We start from the raw sequence: 19,003 nt of genomic DNA on the forward strand, positions 1-19,003 counted from the left end.
CAGGGTATTCAGCCATGTGATCGTTTTCATTTTTGACGAAATAATAACTTGCTTTCAATCGTTCTCGCATTGATTGAACACAAAACAAAAACAGTAAAACATTATATAATTATATAATATTAGCTGAAGTACGAGATTATATTTGATATACTTGAATGTTCTGTCCTAATCTATATATCTATAAAATTGAATGTGTATGGGTGTGTGTGTCTGTGTACATTTCCCTACGCAATAACTCTGTCAATTTTCAGTATACTACTCGAAATTTGATATACAAAGTACAGGAATTTGGAGAAATCTTTGTGATCGCTTTTCGGCCAGAAATTTGGCTGTAAAGGAGTTGAGGTTCAATGATTTGACCTTTGAGAACTGTATCAAACTCCTCCGACAATTTTGGGTCTAAACCCTTTAAACTTTATCACTTAACAATTAATTCCTTCTTAGATAAGAGAAAACCCCAGGTTGTCCTCGACGGTCGTACACTAAACAATATGATATAAATGCGGGAGTGACCCAGGGATCTATCCTTGGACCTCTACTGTTCCTGATATTCATAAATGACCTCCCCGACAAAATTGCCTCTGAGATGGGTATATATGCTGATGACACCACACTCTATAGCAGGCACGACAGGAAAACAAATGAACATATATCCAAAGTAATCGCAGAAACACTAGAGGATGACCTCCAATCAGTAGTGGAATGGGGACAAAAATGGATGGTCACGTTCAATGCCGCCAAGACTAAACTGGTTTCATTCAATAATTACAAGAAACCTTCTCTACCACCTATAGCAATGGCCAACAACTCTTTATCTTAGGGTACGTCTTTCAAGCTCCTTGGCCTAACGTTCATAGGAAACATGAGTTGGAACAATTACATCGAGGGCATTGCCAGGGCCGCTGCAAGGAAGGCGGGCTCTCTCTCTATCGTGCTAGAAAACTACTAACACCCGATGTATCCTGCACCTCTATAAGGCAACCATTTGCCCATGTACGGAGTATTGCTGTCATGATTGGGCTGGTGCATCGGCTATTAGTCTCTCGCTCCTTGACAGGGTTCAAAAGAGAGTCGCAAATCTGATAGGCCCTAAACTGGCATCTAAGCTTCAGCCTCTGTCCCATCGACGAAATGTTGCATCCCTCTGCCTGTTCTACAAGTATTTTAATGGTGAATGATCTGATGAACTGCAAGCACTTGTGCCCCCACGACGTGAACACCCTCGAAAGACCCGACAAGCTGCTTAATCCCACCCCTACACCGTAGAAATCCTTAGATGTAAAAGATCTTTCTACTCCGGTAGTTTCTTCCCCAGAACCGCTAGACTTTGGAATTCCATTCCAGGTCACTGCTTCCCCAACTGTACTGACATGCAGAAGTTCAAGTGCAACGTGAACCAACATCTTGCTGCACAAATCCCTACATAGTAACCCAGTAGTTGTTTACCCAGATAGTAGCCCCCTACACCGAAGTGGCAATGTGCCTTGTTTGGGGTGAAAATGTAATAAAAAAATAAATAAATATAGGTTCTTTAGACATGTATCTTTCTTAATAACTTGATTAGAGCTTAAAACAATAAATTTTAAGGGGTCATAATGGGGGTCAAAGTTTACAAAATTGACTGATTTTTCTTTTTCTTTTTTTTTCTCAACTTACACCTCCAAACACCAGGATAACGCCGGGCTGAAATGCTAGTACATAATTATTTTATTGATTAAACGAAACAATAATTCATATTGCTTTATTTTTCCACATTCCCCATAAAGTAGGAATAGTAGGTGCATATTATTTTATGAAGGTCTCGCCAGTAGCACTAATCCTTTCTTCACGTTTATCTTTTATCTGTTAGTCCTTTTTCTTTCAATATATGACATAAGAATTTCAATTATTATGTCATATTATAGTGTATATTTGAAAACTGTTTTAACTATTTAATGTACAATATATATAAAGATGACTGTTAATGATATAATTACAATTTAGTTTAAACAGTGAATATCTAAGCACTGGTATGTACTGTAGCATTAATTTTAAAGAACTTCAACAGAAAAAACACATTCTGGGTGTGACGTCTCCCAGGTGTAAAAATGTAGAGTTTTTCAGGGTTTCTAATGCTTGAGCATCTAACATGCAACTGGCCATGAGATACGCAAGGTGTCTTAAGTTCTAGCCGAACCACTTTGAGGCTTTGTCTTTAAGCTTTATTTATAGAAATGGCAAAACTAACTTTATTGGAAATTGTGTTTTTAGCAAAATTGCATGTGAAAAGGAATAACGTAAATCTGAGGGATTAACAGTTTCGCCTTTAAAATTTACAATGGCTTCCAGAACATACGTTTTCAAACATATTATTGCTAATCATGTACTATTAAACAGTTTAAGTCGATCAAGATTTATTTATAATATAACTGGAGATCCTTCCTTCAATATCAGGTTATGATGTGGCATTCCAGATGGTGGTAGTGAATTAGACAGGAAATTATACGGCTTGATCTTCATTAATAACATAATCAATGGATTTATTCTTATGATTTTAACTCTTTTTCTGATACGTAATGAGCTCCCCTTAACTACAAGAATTGCTCCATACTTTACGAACCGTACAGCCCCATACACAGACACTATATATATATATATATACATATATATATATATACATATATATATATATGTATATATATATGTATGCGTGTGTGTGCGCGTGTGTGAGTGTGTGGGTGTGTGGGGGTGTATCATATATATATATATATTTATACATATATCATGATGAAGATCATGCATTATTTTTAAATGTTTAAAATATGTTCGTCTGTACTTGTACGAGGTCGCAATTTTCTGTCGTTGCATCACTTATCGTCTTAATAACGTTATGCTTGTATTTGGCTTTATAAATATTAAACTTCCGTTAATTACCATGCCTAAAAGTTACCGTTCTTTGCTAATAAAGTGTTGCTAATAGAGTCCTTCCATCTTCGGCAGTTTCACTTCCTGAACAAATGATTGCAAAAGTATGAAACATTATTTCCCGTGCGTACAAAAGGATATATATATATATATATATATATATATGGATATATATATGCATGTAGATTCTAAAATAAGTAATTAATTTTTATTGAAATTAAGATATAATGTTACATAACGTATAATTACATTAACAGACTTCTTTCTTATGTTTATGCTTTACTTTAGAAATCGTACGACTTCCATATACTCTTGAAATAAAAACGATGAAAAAACGAAATGCACAATATTTGTAATGTATTATAGCCTGACGAATTATCACGGGAATAAAACACTGATTATTCTATGTAGCTTAATTTGGCAGATATATTTTATAACCTTCTATCTAGCTCTACATATGTATTGAGCACTGTTAAATAAAATACTGAAAAATACGCATACATTATATCTTCCTACAAGGCTACAAGGGTGGCAACCAAAGCAGCAGAACTGGGATGCACTACACTGTATATACAGATGTGGCCAAATTCGAGCATATTTTATTAGTTTTAACATATAGGTTGTTATTTTCCCAATTGTCATAAAATTTTAGCCATGAAATTATATTATAATTTTCAAAAAGCCTGAAAATTGTCACGTAGTTTTGTCCCATAGAACTAACGATATGCGCATTTCGGTATTCAATTTAACTAATAATATAGATATATCTATGGATATCCTAACTTTTTGGGCAATTTTATAAGTTCCAAATCTCAGCGACTATTAATCCAGATTTACCAAATAAAGGTTAATTGGAAAGACAATGTTTAGTGCGATGTGTGACATTATACTTGATAATTGCACATAAAGTAAATCATTTACCATCCACAGTTTATTTTGTGCACCTGTTTACAGAAAAACATGTTTCAATCATAATCATTTTTCTAGTTTTGCATATGAATTACAAAATATCTGATATTCCCCAAAACTTCTGGCCTTGAATAGAAGGGATACTAAAACGTGCTACTATTGTTCCAAATGATCTGAAATAACAGCAAAGGTAAACTTAATTCCAAATATTTATCACGTGTTATATCTTCCCTTTTTGGTTTTCATACATGAAGTAAATTTTACAGTGCATAAGGATCATTGGATACTGGAGATATTTATAATCGTACCATATTCCAGAAGATGGAAGTTATTAAATATGAGAAATATTTGAAATCAAATCTCCCTTTGTTGTTATTTAAGATCCTTTGAAACCATAGTAACATGTTAAGTCCCACCTCTATCAAGGCCAGAGGAAGAGGGAATGTATATATATATATATATATATATATATATATATATATATATATAGGTGTGTGTGTGTGTGTGTGCGTGTGTGTGTGTGTGTGTGTGTGTAATATAAAGCTGAACGTCTCTGTGTGTGCCTGGTCAGGAATAGGCTCCTATATAGATGACTATTATAGAAAACTGATCACATATAATGATAGAAGATTTATCGAGACACAGGAATGGGTATGTTTGATCTGGCATAATAATGGTTCATTAAAATTGTTGGGTCTGCGTATGCGTCTTGCCCATAAAGTATGGAAATAAAACATTAAAAAGTTTTTTAAAAAAATGTTTACAAGTACTTTTGATATAGATGTGCATAATAATACTTTGATAAGTATGTTTTAACTTAAATAGGGATGGTATGATAAAATGGCGGGGTCTGCGTTCGCGCCTAGCCTCCATAGAATAGAAATAGGCACAAACTTTAATTAAGACTTTTCATATCTATCTGCGTAAGTATACTTTGATAATTATGTTTCAGATTGAAGAAATATGGTATAATAAAATTGTGGGGTGTTCGTTCGCGCCTGACCTGCATAGAATGAACATATGTCACAAAGTTTAACAAGGTTTTCTAATATAGATCCACAGAATATTTTGATAAGTGTTTCAGTGTAAACAGGTATGGTATAATAAATTATGGGGTTAATCGATTTTATTTTTACTTTCATCATATTTTGCTTTGGTTTTTATACCCCCAAATTCGATGCTATTTCTTTACAACCCTTCCTTTTCATAACCTATCATACTTTCATAAATCAGAGTCAATTTTCTGTAGGCTGTTTTTGAACCCAGTCAACGACGGGTACTTTTGCTAGTATATACATATATATATATATATATATATATGTATATATATATATATATATATATATGCGCGCGTGTGGATGTATGTGTATGTGTGTGTGTCTTCATTGTAATGATTACTGCATATATACTTATTGAAAACCTTCATATTTTATAATTTTAAAAGCAAACCATATAAATACATACATCTAAGATACACACCCACACACACACACACATATATATATATATATATATATATATATATATATACGTGTGTATATACGTGTAATGTTTCTGTGTATATAAAATATATAATTTCATACAAATCTTTTCATTATTCTGCTGTCATGCATAACGATATTAAAAGCTCCTCGACATAAACGTGAACGAGGAATTCAATAGATAAAATCGCGATAAGAAAAGAAAAGTTTTCGAAACATGAACAAAATAACACTGTGCAGTTCACACGATATTTGGCGCGAAAGATTGTCAACGTTACCGATCAATATATTTCGTTCATTAATTCTAACGATGATAATATCTCGTTTTCAACGTTTTCACTTTACTTATGAAAAGAAAAAAAGTATGTGTTTCACGGAGCCTTTTACCTCTACAAGATAAAATGCATATATATATATATATATATATATATATATATATATATATATATATATATATATATATATATATAATAAATCTCTCTATATATACACACACATATATATATCCACATACACACACACGCATATATATACAGATATATATATATATATATATAATTCAGACCAGCTTGCTTGGGCGTTTAAATGTAATTCCCGTGTCAAAAATTCGTTTGCTTATCTATTTAATGGTTGTCCTGTCTTACGTTTAATATTAAGATCCACTACTGTTTTTCAAGGAATACACAAGGTCAACAATACCTGTTAAAATTATTTATACGTGTTTTCCTCACAAATAAATGCAATTTAACCTTGTTTAGTTAAAAACTATTTAAATATATTTCCATCCAGCTTTCTATCTATATCTTATTTATATATCTAAAAGTGAATTTTTCTGTGACTGTTCGTGTGTGTACATTTTCCTTACAAATTACTCCGTCAACTTTAATCTACAGACTCAAGATTTGACATAAGGCGTATTGAGATTTGAGAAAAGGTTTTTAATCGGTTTTCGGCCAGATGTTTACTCTACCATAGTCCTCCGCCAAGTCTAGTTTAAACACTTTAAATTTTAGATATAGGTTACTTGAAATGTATCAAACTTTTATTCTTGATTTGAATCCGAAACAATAAATGTTAAGGAGTCAACACTGCGGTCACATTTTTAAAAATGTTCACCTCTCAGCCAATTTTTGGTCTAAACATTTGAAATTTTACATAAAGTGTATTCAAAAATAGGGCAAGCTCTTTATCTTCTCGTTTATGGTCTAAAATTTGGCTACGAACAGGTCAAAGTTCAAAAGATTTGACCATTAGCAACTATGATTTTCTAATGTAAAAAATTACTTGTTCAATCTACATATTTAAAAAAATAACTAGTCAGTTGTTTACCTCCTAAAATACTAGCATAGCTTACCTCCCAAAATGAAATGAAAATTTAATTTTTCTTTGCGTTGCAAGCGACTTTAAGGATAATATAAAAGTACGACTTTCTTTAATAATAAAAATTTAACATTTTTGTGAGGGGATCATTTTCCTACATAAATTTAACGAAAACGAAACCTAACTTTTTGCGACGTACTAAGAAATGTAATGATTTTTTTCAAGTTTGCAGGGATAGGGGCTGAAAGAAGAAACAGGGGTGGGGGTTGGGTCATAAGTTCCAAACATTGAAAAAAAAACCGTAGAAAGATTTCAAAACACGTGTGTGAAAGAAATCAGTATTTTAAGATTTCACATTTTCTCCTTGTATTTTTTCGTATTTCTTTTTTTTTTAAATTTTTCAGCGGTTTACACACTTCTTATATAATATATATATTTTTTAATTTCAACTAAGGGAAATTATAAGATATGTATTATCCAATGTACTCCGTATTGTTTTTGCTGGTCGCCATGTTCGTTTTCATATGGTTGTCAATACAATTCTTGCGCGAGAAATTGCGTATTGTTTTCATTACGCGTTTGTACATTAATTCATTTGCACTTTTATACATTAATTGTGTATACTCACTATTTCATAGCTAGCTATAACATATACTGACCCAACGAGTGAGGGCAGTCTAGTATATATATACATATATATATATATATATATATATATATATATATATATGTGGAAAAAATCAAACTATTAATTAAAATTTACAAAGAAATTTATTATTCGACAAATTATTATAAAAAGCGTTTTATTAAGAAATTGTTAATTCGCTAAGTTTCGAAGTCTTGATATTCTTCTCTTCGTGGAAAGGAAGATATTAGCAAACTATTATATAAGCAATCTAAGAATTTGCTGGTTATGGCATTAGTTGAAAAAGCATTTTAAATAGTTCGTCATAAAATGCTAAAAAAAGAAATGCAATATGTCAAAACATGTAAAGATACCCAAAATTTAAGACTTAATGGTAAATTCAAGAAGCAAAGAAAAGTTTGTTTGTTTTTTTTTTTAAGTCGGAACTTCTATTTCAGCAAAAAAAAAAAATCAAAAATGAGTTCAATGTGAAATTAATCTGATCTCTCTAGAGAAAAATTCCACTATGAGTAGGATATAGAAATCCGCTTGGAGTCACAGAGAATATCCAAAAACCGCAAGGATAGATCTTAGTCATTAAAAGCTAACCAACGAAAGAGTTTCTATCACTGGTTATGTGTCTTATAGGAAACAAACGTTATAACTGAAAATTAAGTTACATCAATTTGAATTTTACATGTAACAGTTGCATTGCTTTATATCCGAGAAACTACTTATTTGCGGAAAATTTTAACCCGATATTCGTTTTTTAGCATAGCCGAAAAACCTTAAAAGTCGTCATTTGAAAGGAACATGTTAAGTTGAAGACAAATAAGATTTTACAAATATCAACACCTATTTCCACCGGTTGGTTAAGTTTTTGTTGGTCTACCACAATGATTAATAACCAAACCCATAAAAATTACCATCCACCTCCCAAATGTGGCCATTTTATTTTAAATTAATATAGAAAAGTTATCCCCACTTTTAAAACTATCATTTCTTTATATATTGGACACTCTTTTTACCATGTAATTTTAAACGTTAATGTCGTCTTCACCGCCCCTGAAAAGCTAGAATAGTAATAATTTTATAGACTGCAGCTCAACAAAAAATATATAAAACAAAAATAAACAAATAAAAGTTGATTAAAAAGGAATACAGTTATCACGAGCGATTCACAGAAACATTTTCATGGTTTCCTTCCTTTCTGTTTGCAGTAGGGGCTATTTCATTATAGAAGTAAAGATTATATAGGTGATTTTGCAGCTTAATAAACCTTTTGTTCCGTAAGTAACGCACTGACATTTATGGGGTAACATTTTACATAAATTCTGTGTTTACATTTAGTTTGAGGGGGCGGCAGCAAAGCAAAAATAAAAGAAAAAGAAAATAACGATAGAAGGCTGTGAGAATTACAACGAGAGAGAGTACGTTTTGTTTGTTTTGTAGTATTGAAGCTAGTGAAACTCTAACTCAAACTAAAAAAGACAAAAGTTATGGTTTAATATGAGAACGAATGAACGCGAAAATGATGTATGTGTGTATTTAGTTTAAAATAACCTAAGTAAAAAAAATGCTGCTAAAAGGAATAATTCGTTAAGTATTTTTAGAAAAGAGTGTAGATGACACACTAAATGCAAACTATACAATAGCTAATCGGTAAAGTTTTTTGCTGGTTTTGTTTAAATATATGCGAGCAGGCTAGATGTAAGCAATCTACACTTAATTTTTGTATCATGCGTGTATATTTCGTAACAATTTAAGGTAGCACTTGTCTTGCAGTTTCGTACTTGTTGAATATTTATAATCTTGAATAATTACAGCTGGCATCCAATAAGAAAGGATGGAATTTGCTTAGGGAGAAATCATTATTTTATGAATCTGAAAATGGGAAGTGCACGTTGTTTCTCTGAGTGTATTATTCAGATAATAAGGGTGACAGGCCATACAAGAACTCTATCTGCAATTTTACGCCTCGCAGAGCGGTAATGGCAGTTATAAATAAAACGGAAAATAGGAACTAGTTCCTCTAATTGTGTTGGCGAGAGTCCTGATTTTCTCTCCTGGAATGAATTGTAGGATTGTATTGTAAGGCCTATGTCTGTTTATGATTAAGTTGTTAACCTACGGTAACTTAATCCAGAGGGGAATTTCTGCAATGAATGTATTATATACAGGATATCCTGCTAAAGGAACAGATAACTGAAATTACTGACCGCTTGTTTGCATGAACTTGCTTTGATTGACATTGGCAATATAAAATTATATGATAATCTTGAAGTAAATGATTCACTATTAGTTTAGCAAAATGGCGGGAGGTAAAGTATTTAGGAACAAAAGACGGCATTTTAAAATTTGCAAAAAGAAAAAAAACCTGAATTTAGTTTAGGTAAATTATAAATAAGATTATGAAATGGTGCTGCATTCGTGGGTATTCAGGACGATTCAGGGTGGCTGAAAATATAATTGAGTTCGTAGGAAAAGTATGAGCAATTAGAAAACACTTTTTTTCAGATAAGAAAGTATTAAGAACAGTCAATAACAGACGCGGTATCTTCCAAGAGATTCGTTTTTACCACGTTTTTTTTTTCATAATAACACATACAATTGATACATGTACTAAGAATGACAATGATGGGTTACCAACTTGCGGAAAACGGACCAAAGACTAGGCACGTATTATTTATGGGCTATTCGAATATGTTTGGAAAAACAAAACTGAAATTAACTCTGGTGTAAACTGTAAAACAGTGGGGTGAATACATAATCATGAAGTTTGGACTTTCCAAATTTTCAGTAATTACTCTTTAACAAGGGAATAGAGCAGCCATGAAAAGCATCAAATGCCAAATGGTGAACAATTGAACGATTTTTATACTGAAAGTTTCAAATAACTGGATGTCCTTGAATTTGATACGAGTACACTTGTAGAGTGTCAGACGCACGACTGCAAAACAAGACAAAACACCCCCACCTTAAAATGGTAGCTCTTTTATATCCTGTTTCGTATCTGGTTCGATACGTAGTTATGTCCCTTATAACATCGGGAGATACTGAGGCAGTAAAATAGAAATATTTGTTTAAAGGGCACTTAGACAGAAAATCTAATATTTACTGATCAGGAATAGGCACTAAATACTAATGCAATCAATAAAAACATCGTTCGAGAGGATTGTTCTGATAAGTGTAAGATGTTTGCTTTAACTCTTCAAACAATGTCACTGCACTTGCTAAAAAAGAGTACGAACGTGGCCATGACAAAGTATCTGCAAATCCACTCTGGAGTTTGTTCTACAAGTTTGGAATTCAAATGACGGACAAGTGGTTCCAACCCAGATACGTTAATGGAAAATGATGGCGTTAAGATTCTATGGAATTTTTTGATTCAGTGTAAGCGAGAGAAAACTCACAAGTAACCAGATATTGTAGGTGTTACAAAAAAGAATAATGAATGCCAGATTATTGATATGACTTATCCAAACACCATCATCTACAAACCAACAAGAATGAGATACTACGGAAAATCAGAAACTGATGGTGGAGATTGCTAGGTTGTGGAAAAAGAAAATTTATCGTGCCAATAATTATCTTGCCTTAATTCCATATGATCTTGAGAAACAGTTACCTAATTGGGAATCAAGTACAATATCAGACAGCAGTTCTTAGCATGCCAACCATTCGATACCAGGTGTTTCCATTCAGTTAATTATTAGCTATGCCCACTAGATTTTGGGTAACCGCCCGCTCTTAATTAAAAAGCAACCGGTATAAAACATCACAACACTGTGACGTTTACGAATATTATAATAATAATAATAATAATAATAATAATAATAATAATAATAATAATAAAAAGTGAAGCATAATAGGCTCCTGTAGTTGTGGTACCCTTTGCCAGTAAATCTGTCATCACTACTCCGTCCTGGTCCCAGAAGTGTGTGAGCATGGCCTTGCTAGCGGAGGGCTGCATCCTGTCCTTTTTTGGAGGTGGTGAGTCAAAGTACATCCACTGCATTGACTGGGACTTGTCTCTGGATCATAGTGATGGACGCAGCTTTCATCCTGTGTAATCAGTCTTTGGAAAAACTTTGACTCATCTTCTTGGCACATCTCCAAAGCCATCCTCGAGCACTCGACGCGTTCTCGCTTCTGGAATGGTGTGAGAACCTGGGAATCCATCTAGCAGACACATTATGCATATGCAAATGGTCATGAATGATAGTTTCCACTGACCCTATACTAATCTAGACATCTGGGGCTATTTGGCGAATAGTAATGCGCCATCTTCCAAAATAGCAGCCTCAGCTTGCCTCATCAATGGCAGAAGGGTGACCTGGTCTGGGAGGTGTTTACACAAACTTCCGGCCATGTTTGTAATTCACGATGCCACCGTTTTACAAGGCCATATGATGGGGCATTATCACCATAAGTTTCTTTCATTTCATCAAAGTCTCCTGTGGTGGGATCCTTTCAAATAGAAAAACTGGATCACTGCTCGACATTCAACAGGCTCCATTTCACACCTGACTCAGTTCAAACAGCTGTAAAACAGAAACCACAATTAGTTCAGAGCTGTCGCATAGCCTGTAGAGATATAAATCATTGCACATGCGAAATTTCAACTAGATAAGACAACTGAGAGTAAGTCAGGGGTATTACTTATTGTACGCCCGTCGTATTACGTTGGAAGCTATGGAAAAAGTTATTCCTGTGCGAGATTGCAGTAGCATATTCTAGGGAAGAACCATGGCTGGCTGCTAGGTTTTTGTTGGAACTTTTTGGATGGAAGGAATCGGGCCATGCCTACAATTAACCATTCGGTCAGGTCTGATACTGTGGAGGATACATCCTTTATAAACATGGAATGCAGGCGTAGATCAGATATAAATGTACGGAAGCTATCCCTGGCAGCCATCGCGTATCGATATACAGTACGGTATATATATATATATATATATATATATATATATATATATATATATATATATATATATATATATATATATATACCAGCGATAGTTGACGTTATGTCGTTTTGAAAAAAAGTAAAACCGAAAAATTTATAAAATGTTGACTAACGTTTGATCCCTTATCGCAGTGGGCATCAGAAGAAGAAAAAGAGCAAAGTTAGAATGCATACCCATATCAGGAAGGAAACTATAAATGTGTGTTTATATCCTTTTCACTTACGTATGGTCGTTTTCTTCTGCATTTTTCCTTTTAATATCCTGAAAATGTCCCCATACAATAAGGGGCGAAACGTTGATCACCATTTTATAAATCAATTCGGTGTTTCTCTTTTCAGAACATATATATATATATATGGGGGCGTGCCTGTTTTTGTGTGCGCGTGTGTGTACATATGTATATATAAATAAGGGTATATAAAGGGTACATAAAAGTTTATTATATCACCACGCAAATAAGGAGGAAAGCGATTAAAGAAAGAAATACTATCGCATTTTGAAGCTCAATGCTTCTCGTCAAAAGGAATGCAAGGTCAGCATATTAGAAAATATTAAGATATAAATATAGAGACTGGCTCAGGATCATTAAGATTAGAAATGAAGAATGAATATATATATATATATATATATATATATATATATATATACAGAAAATCTATAAATACATTGCAAAAAAAACATATGTAAATTGTAAAATAAATGAGGAATGTGAATGCTGCATAAGTATATCTTAGTATGAGGGTTAATGGGATCATTGAAACAGAGAGAAAAAAGAAATGAAGGTAAAATAATAGAAATAGTGATAGGAGATACATTTGTTAAGAAATATGGAAATATATATATAAAGAGGAAAAAAGGTACATTCTTATAAAGAAGTAAAATAGAATAGGAAAATTTTAAACGTTATAAGCAGTCCATGTAGAGTACTTAAAAAGACATTCAGAAACAAACGGTGATTGTCAACGATAATGAGAGCCGAAAGTAAAATCCAAGTTAAGAATACTAGGTAAGAAAATTCCTCCAAATGATTGTGATATACCCGTGTAGCTGGACACATAGGCATGTTGGGATGATTAGCGTGTAAGAAATGATGCAGTTCCTGACAAAAAAACTATAGCAAATTCAACAGAAAAAAACAGGAGATTTCTTTAAATATTTTTCTAGAAAAAGGTAAATCATTCTGTTGTATAGCCGAGATCTTTTTAAAGAAAGAAGGGGTAGATATTGATGAGGGGAGAAGAGACAAGGAGAAGGAGAACGACATTTATACATTTTACTGTCTGTGCTTCTTATAACATATATTTAGAGAGGAGTGTTATCAGTTCTTATGACACGGGAGTGACAGTCGTTACTTAGATTGAGAGGGGGCATATTTTTTAGATAAGTTATACAAAAAGTTCATTATAACGATGAGGGAAAGGGGGGCGCATTTCTTAGATTATAACGATGAGGGAGACAATGTTCATGAAAAGATTATTACATCTTACCTTCAATTTGGTAGAAAGATGACACAAGACGCAGTTACAAAATATGATTTGTTCTTTTATTACATTCGACCGGTCGCAATGATGTGGACATCCAGGAATTCAAAGTCGACTACATTATTAAACCTTCTTCCCTCGCTTCCAAAGGGGCCTTCTTCTGACCAATGTCAGCTCTGTCTCCTATCTTCGCCTCCAACTCTGTGTCCCGTCTGTCTTACTCATCTTCGACTCTAGCTCCTATATTGAGGATTCACTTCTGCCATGACATCAATCGTATGTCCAAAAACGTGCATGACTCACGTGGCCTTAACATGCGTGTTTCGCACATGTCTTCAAACAAGAATTCTTACTAACCTATTTTCCGACCTAACATTTTATTTCAATATGTTTTTAATTTTCTATTGTGCGTTCTTCTAACTGACCTTATTTTAATTCCGTTTTAATAAAAAAATCGAACAATCAACATATCTAAACTATTTTATGTGAAAACTGAACAATCGAAATTGTACATTCCATTTCTGACCCTATTTCTGAACCTTGCTTACAAGGTTCGAATCTCGGTTTATCTAATCTCATTTTCACTCATCTAATGTTTTCTTACTTACAAGAAAAAGGGATCTTGTAACAATTCCAAATTATATTGGACCAAACAATTAATTGAAAATGTTATTTATATTAAAATAGAAAGTCTCAATAACGGGTAAAAATTACTCATAAAAAAGTCCTCCAAATCCAAAGGATATTATTAAAAAAATGATATACAAGTAGAAAATTAAAAGCAGTAATATTTATTGAAAACAATTAAAGGAGAAAAGAGAATTAAAGGAAACAAAATGGTGTATGAGGGGAAAATGTAATTAAAAAGAAAAATTAAGGTAAAAAATTAAGGAAAAATGTGTGGAAGAAAATAAAAGGTAAATAAAGAAAAACGAAGTAAGATTAATTACAGTACGATAGCAAGAAGGAAAAATTATAGAAACAGATTGCATAAGATAAGTTTCAAAACTAACTCAATATAAATAGACACATGATTAATAGGGAAACACACACACACACACACACACATATATATATATATATATATATATATATATATATACATACATATATATGTGTGTGTGTGTGTAAAGCATAATTACGCATGCTGTCTAACGAAGACGAATGAAGGAGATTGATTGACTTCTTATTCATTACAGATATCCAATATTTCTTTAATTTTAATATTTTTGTATGTTTTATTATTATATTGTTTAATTCATGCATTTTTACCATTTACTATTAATACGTTTATCAGTAGTCATTGAAATTTCACGGTAGTCGCAAATATCAACCATCATATAAGCAATATTTTTTTCATTACATCATCAAACATTTAGAATGTGGCTATTCCTCAAAAGAATAATCACTTGAATAATTATTTGAATCACACCGTGAATTAAAAAATAAATATTTTGTAGTAAAATATGGTGAGCTGCTCGACGTATTACTAGCATGCGTGCCCGGTGTTTCCCCGGTGTGTAGAGGTGTGTGTTGAGTTGAACAAAAATTGGTAGTAGGTCGTACCGGGAAGGAGGAAAAAGGCGTGAACAAAAATGGCGTATTTGCTGTTGTACCCATTGCCAAACCAGAAGCGACGAATGTTTAAATTAAGGCTAGGTAATCAAAAAGAGAGGATGACTTCCGAAAATATCAGCGAAAAAAGCAGTCCCTTATTGTAGAAAAGTGCCCAGTTGAGGGTGAAGTGATTAATATTTTTAGCCAATTTTTCGATATTTGTCGTCCGAAGGGTCGCTTCAAAAGGATACGGATCTCCTGAAAATCCGTCGCCTCTGTCGAAAGTTTCCGGCATACATACATACATACATACATACATGCATACATACATACATACATACATATAAATATGCAGGTGGGTTTTATATTATAGATTACAAGAAATACAGTGAGTCATATTTTTTCTAGAGATTTTAATTTAATGAAAGCGACTTGGTAACAACAACAACAACAACAACAACAATAATAATAATAATAATAATAATAATAATAATAAACAATAATAATAATAATAAACAATAATAATAACATTAATAATAACAATAAACAATAATAATAATAATAATGATAATAATAATAAACAATAATAATAACATTAATAATAATAATAATAATAAACAATAATAATAACAATAATAATAATAATAATAATAATAATCTGATAATTTGGCATAAGTAAAAAGATGTGATAGAAGCATGTTACATGTCAACTATTTTTCATTTTTCTCATAGTAGTAAAAATATACAGCTCATTTTGCAATGCGATTTAATGATAAAATGAATCATTACATTGTGTGAATAATTAGATTTGCCTAAAAAATAATAAAAAAAATATGGGACATTAGCAGACTATATAACAACGCTTACCGAAATGTAAATAAAATAAAAACTGTTATTTCGTGATAAAATTGAATTTCTGAATTTTCTACGACTATTCATTATAATTTTTTAATAATTTGAACTTCTTATTCCACCTTTATTATCTTTTCAATAGACATTAATTGTTGGAATTTATTAGATGATTTTTGATTGCTATTAGTATTCAAATTATTCTGACTTTACTCTCAATTTGATTGTTATCTTTAAAATGAACATTGTTTGTCTGATTTGCAGAATTTGTTGTCCATAGTATATTGGCTCATTTGTTAGGAATGACGCTCCTTTTTCAAAGTAGATTATCAACTCCGTAAATAATCTGTTTGCCGAGATCTAGTACATTCACTTTAAAAATACAACACTACTCATAATGGTTTCGACATTTAACAAATCCTATTTCACTTTGCATATAAACAATTCAATTCACGCTTATAAATTATAGGGAAGTATAATGCTTAATATTTTCATTTTTCATGAATTACAATCATAACTAATGATGTTTTTTCGAATTTTCTGGAAAAGGTTTATTATCGATGAAAAAAAAACTTCTAGTGTCTTAGTGAAATATAATTTAATGAAGATTTTCAAATAGAAAAATAAAAGACATATTTACATGAAACATGATTTCACTTTATAATGAGCTATGATTAACTTTTCGAAAGATGGACAAAACCATGTTTTAGTATTTAATATCTCTTATAAAACTGTATGCATTGAAAGATTAAAAGTGCTTTATACGATTGCAAGTCTGACTGTATTATTCGTTCATATTTCAATCAAAAGTCATAACAGTAATTTAAGAAATATCAGTGATTAATATTTTCCTTGAATGTTAATATGAGACTCTACAAAAATTTTATATTACATTTAAATAAAGTAATATTTAAATTCGATTCCTGAATATTTAGAAAAAGTTTTAAATGATAAAATATTTCTGTACATATAAATCATCGTGTTAATATTGAATAATAAAGAAAGAATATATAAATATAAATTTCACTTTAATTTCCATTTCCATATAAGTTATGGATTTCAAAAAAATTAAAATGTTCTTATGCAAGTTAATTATCTCTATATTTGGAATTTTATTCAATAATGATTTGGAAATTCACTAATTATTTTTTTAAATAGAGCTAAAATGTTACATCATTATTATTATTATTATTATTATTATTATTACTATTATTATTATTATTAATTTTATTATTATTATTATTATTATTATTATTATTATTATTATTATTATCCTAGAGTGGATGAAACGCGGAATATGCAGTGTAGCTTAATCACCATATATATGTTATAAATTACTAACTAGCTCTATCTACGTATTGAGCACTTTTGAAGTAAATACTTAAAGTTTACGCATAAACTTATACTTTCGTATATTAATTTTATGTGAGTAAATGAAGTAGTTATATATATATATATGCATGTATATATAGGCATCTACATACAGTACTGTTTCGCTGTATCACAGCTTATCAGTGCAGCTAGACAGAAAACTACCTCAAGCCAGGATCGAAACTCGAGTGTCCGTACGACAGTCGAGGCTTTGAACCATTACGCCAATCAGCATCTGCTGTGCGGGCAGTGTATTAACGATGTGTTTACATCGTCTGAATACCTAAACCCTATTTGCTTACTCAAAGAACATCGCTTAATACGCCAATCGTATATCGTGTACCACTTCCCAATATGCTCAACTCAAGGTAAGGAGCATTATAGTCGTCCACATACAGCACTGTTTTGAAATGTCCTAGAAATTTTAATTATTTAAAATTAATGATGAAATATTTAAAAATAGGTGAAATAGTTTCAATCTGGAAGACCTTTTAAATGCATAAAACGTGTTCTTACATCGGAGTTAAATTAACGAAATATTGAAATTTAAACAGGTATTATTTTCTTTCAACGCGCATTTTAATTGATAATCAGTGATTTTCGTACGAGTATAATATTTTATATTTTTCTTTAAAATTTTAATAATTACATTCATTCAGATGAAATACAATTGCTTCTTTATGTAGACTTTTTAGAATGCGATATTTTAAATAGGAAATAAATACTTATTATTTTCAAATGTAGTGTTTATTTTTCGAGTTAATTGGAAGCAAATTTCCAAACAGTTGTGCGTGGATTGGCTTCGACTTAAGTTCTTAATTGGTCGTTGTTAACATCTTATTATAAACAACTACGCTAATATTTTCAAGACATTCGGCGCTGTCACGAAATTTTTATTGTGCTCTGCGTAAAGTAGAGGTTTCTGGGTCAAACGCTTCGTTGGGATCACGAGTTGTTTTAGCAGTTTTTCAAACTACCTTGGGTTGAATTAAGAAAATTGTGCGAATCGCTTTTTATTGATGAATATTTGAACATAAAAGAGTTATTTTTAATGAATAAATCTTTCCATAGGATGCTTTTTAATCATATATCTTCTCTAGATAAATAAAATGAACTCATTTTTCCCGTCTGATTTTGACCTTAATAGGATTAAAAATCAAGATATTTCATGCAAATATAATATGCACAAACGGCAGAACAATATCTGAGGTGTGCTATAGGCTTATTATTTCTCAAGTTCCTCGATAATCTATACTTTTTCTGCTGAGAAGTCACGGGCAAAATCGGTTAAGATCAATGGAAGTGGTAAAATATTTTCTCTCTAATAAATTCCTCCTCCCCCTGCCATCACTTAACACCGTTTGGGGATCGTTCACAAGGAATAGTTGAGAAGAGAACACCGGTTTGGCTTCGTAGTTCTTTCATGTGAAGTTATTTAAAATTACTAAGCTAAGCTGAAGTGGACTGTGGCGTAGTGGTTAGCGTGCTGGACAATTCACATTATATTTTCACGTTCGCGCCGACCTACCGTAGTCA

Source organism: Euprymna scolopes, chromosome 10, assembly GCF_053919585.1.
Source record: "Euprymna scolopes isolate OS-2025 chromosome 10, ASM5391958v1, whole genome shotgun sequence".
Classification (NCBI taxonomy): domain Eukaryota; kingdom Metazoa; phylum Mollusca; class Cephalopoda; order Sepiida; family Sepiolidae; genus Euprymna; species Euprymna scolopes.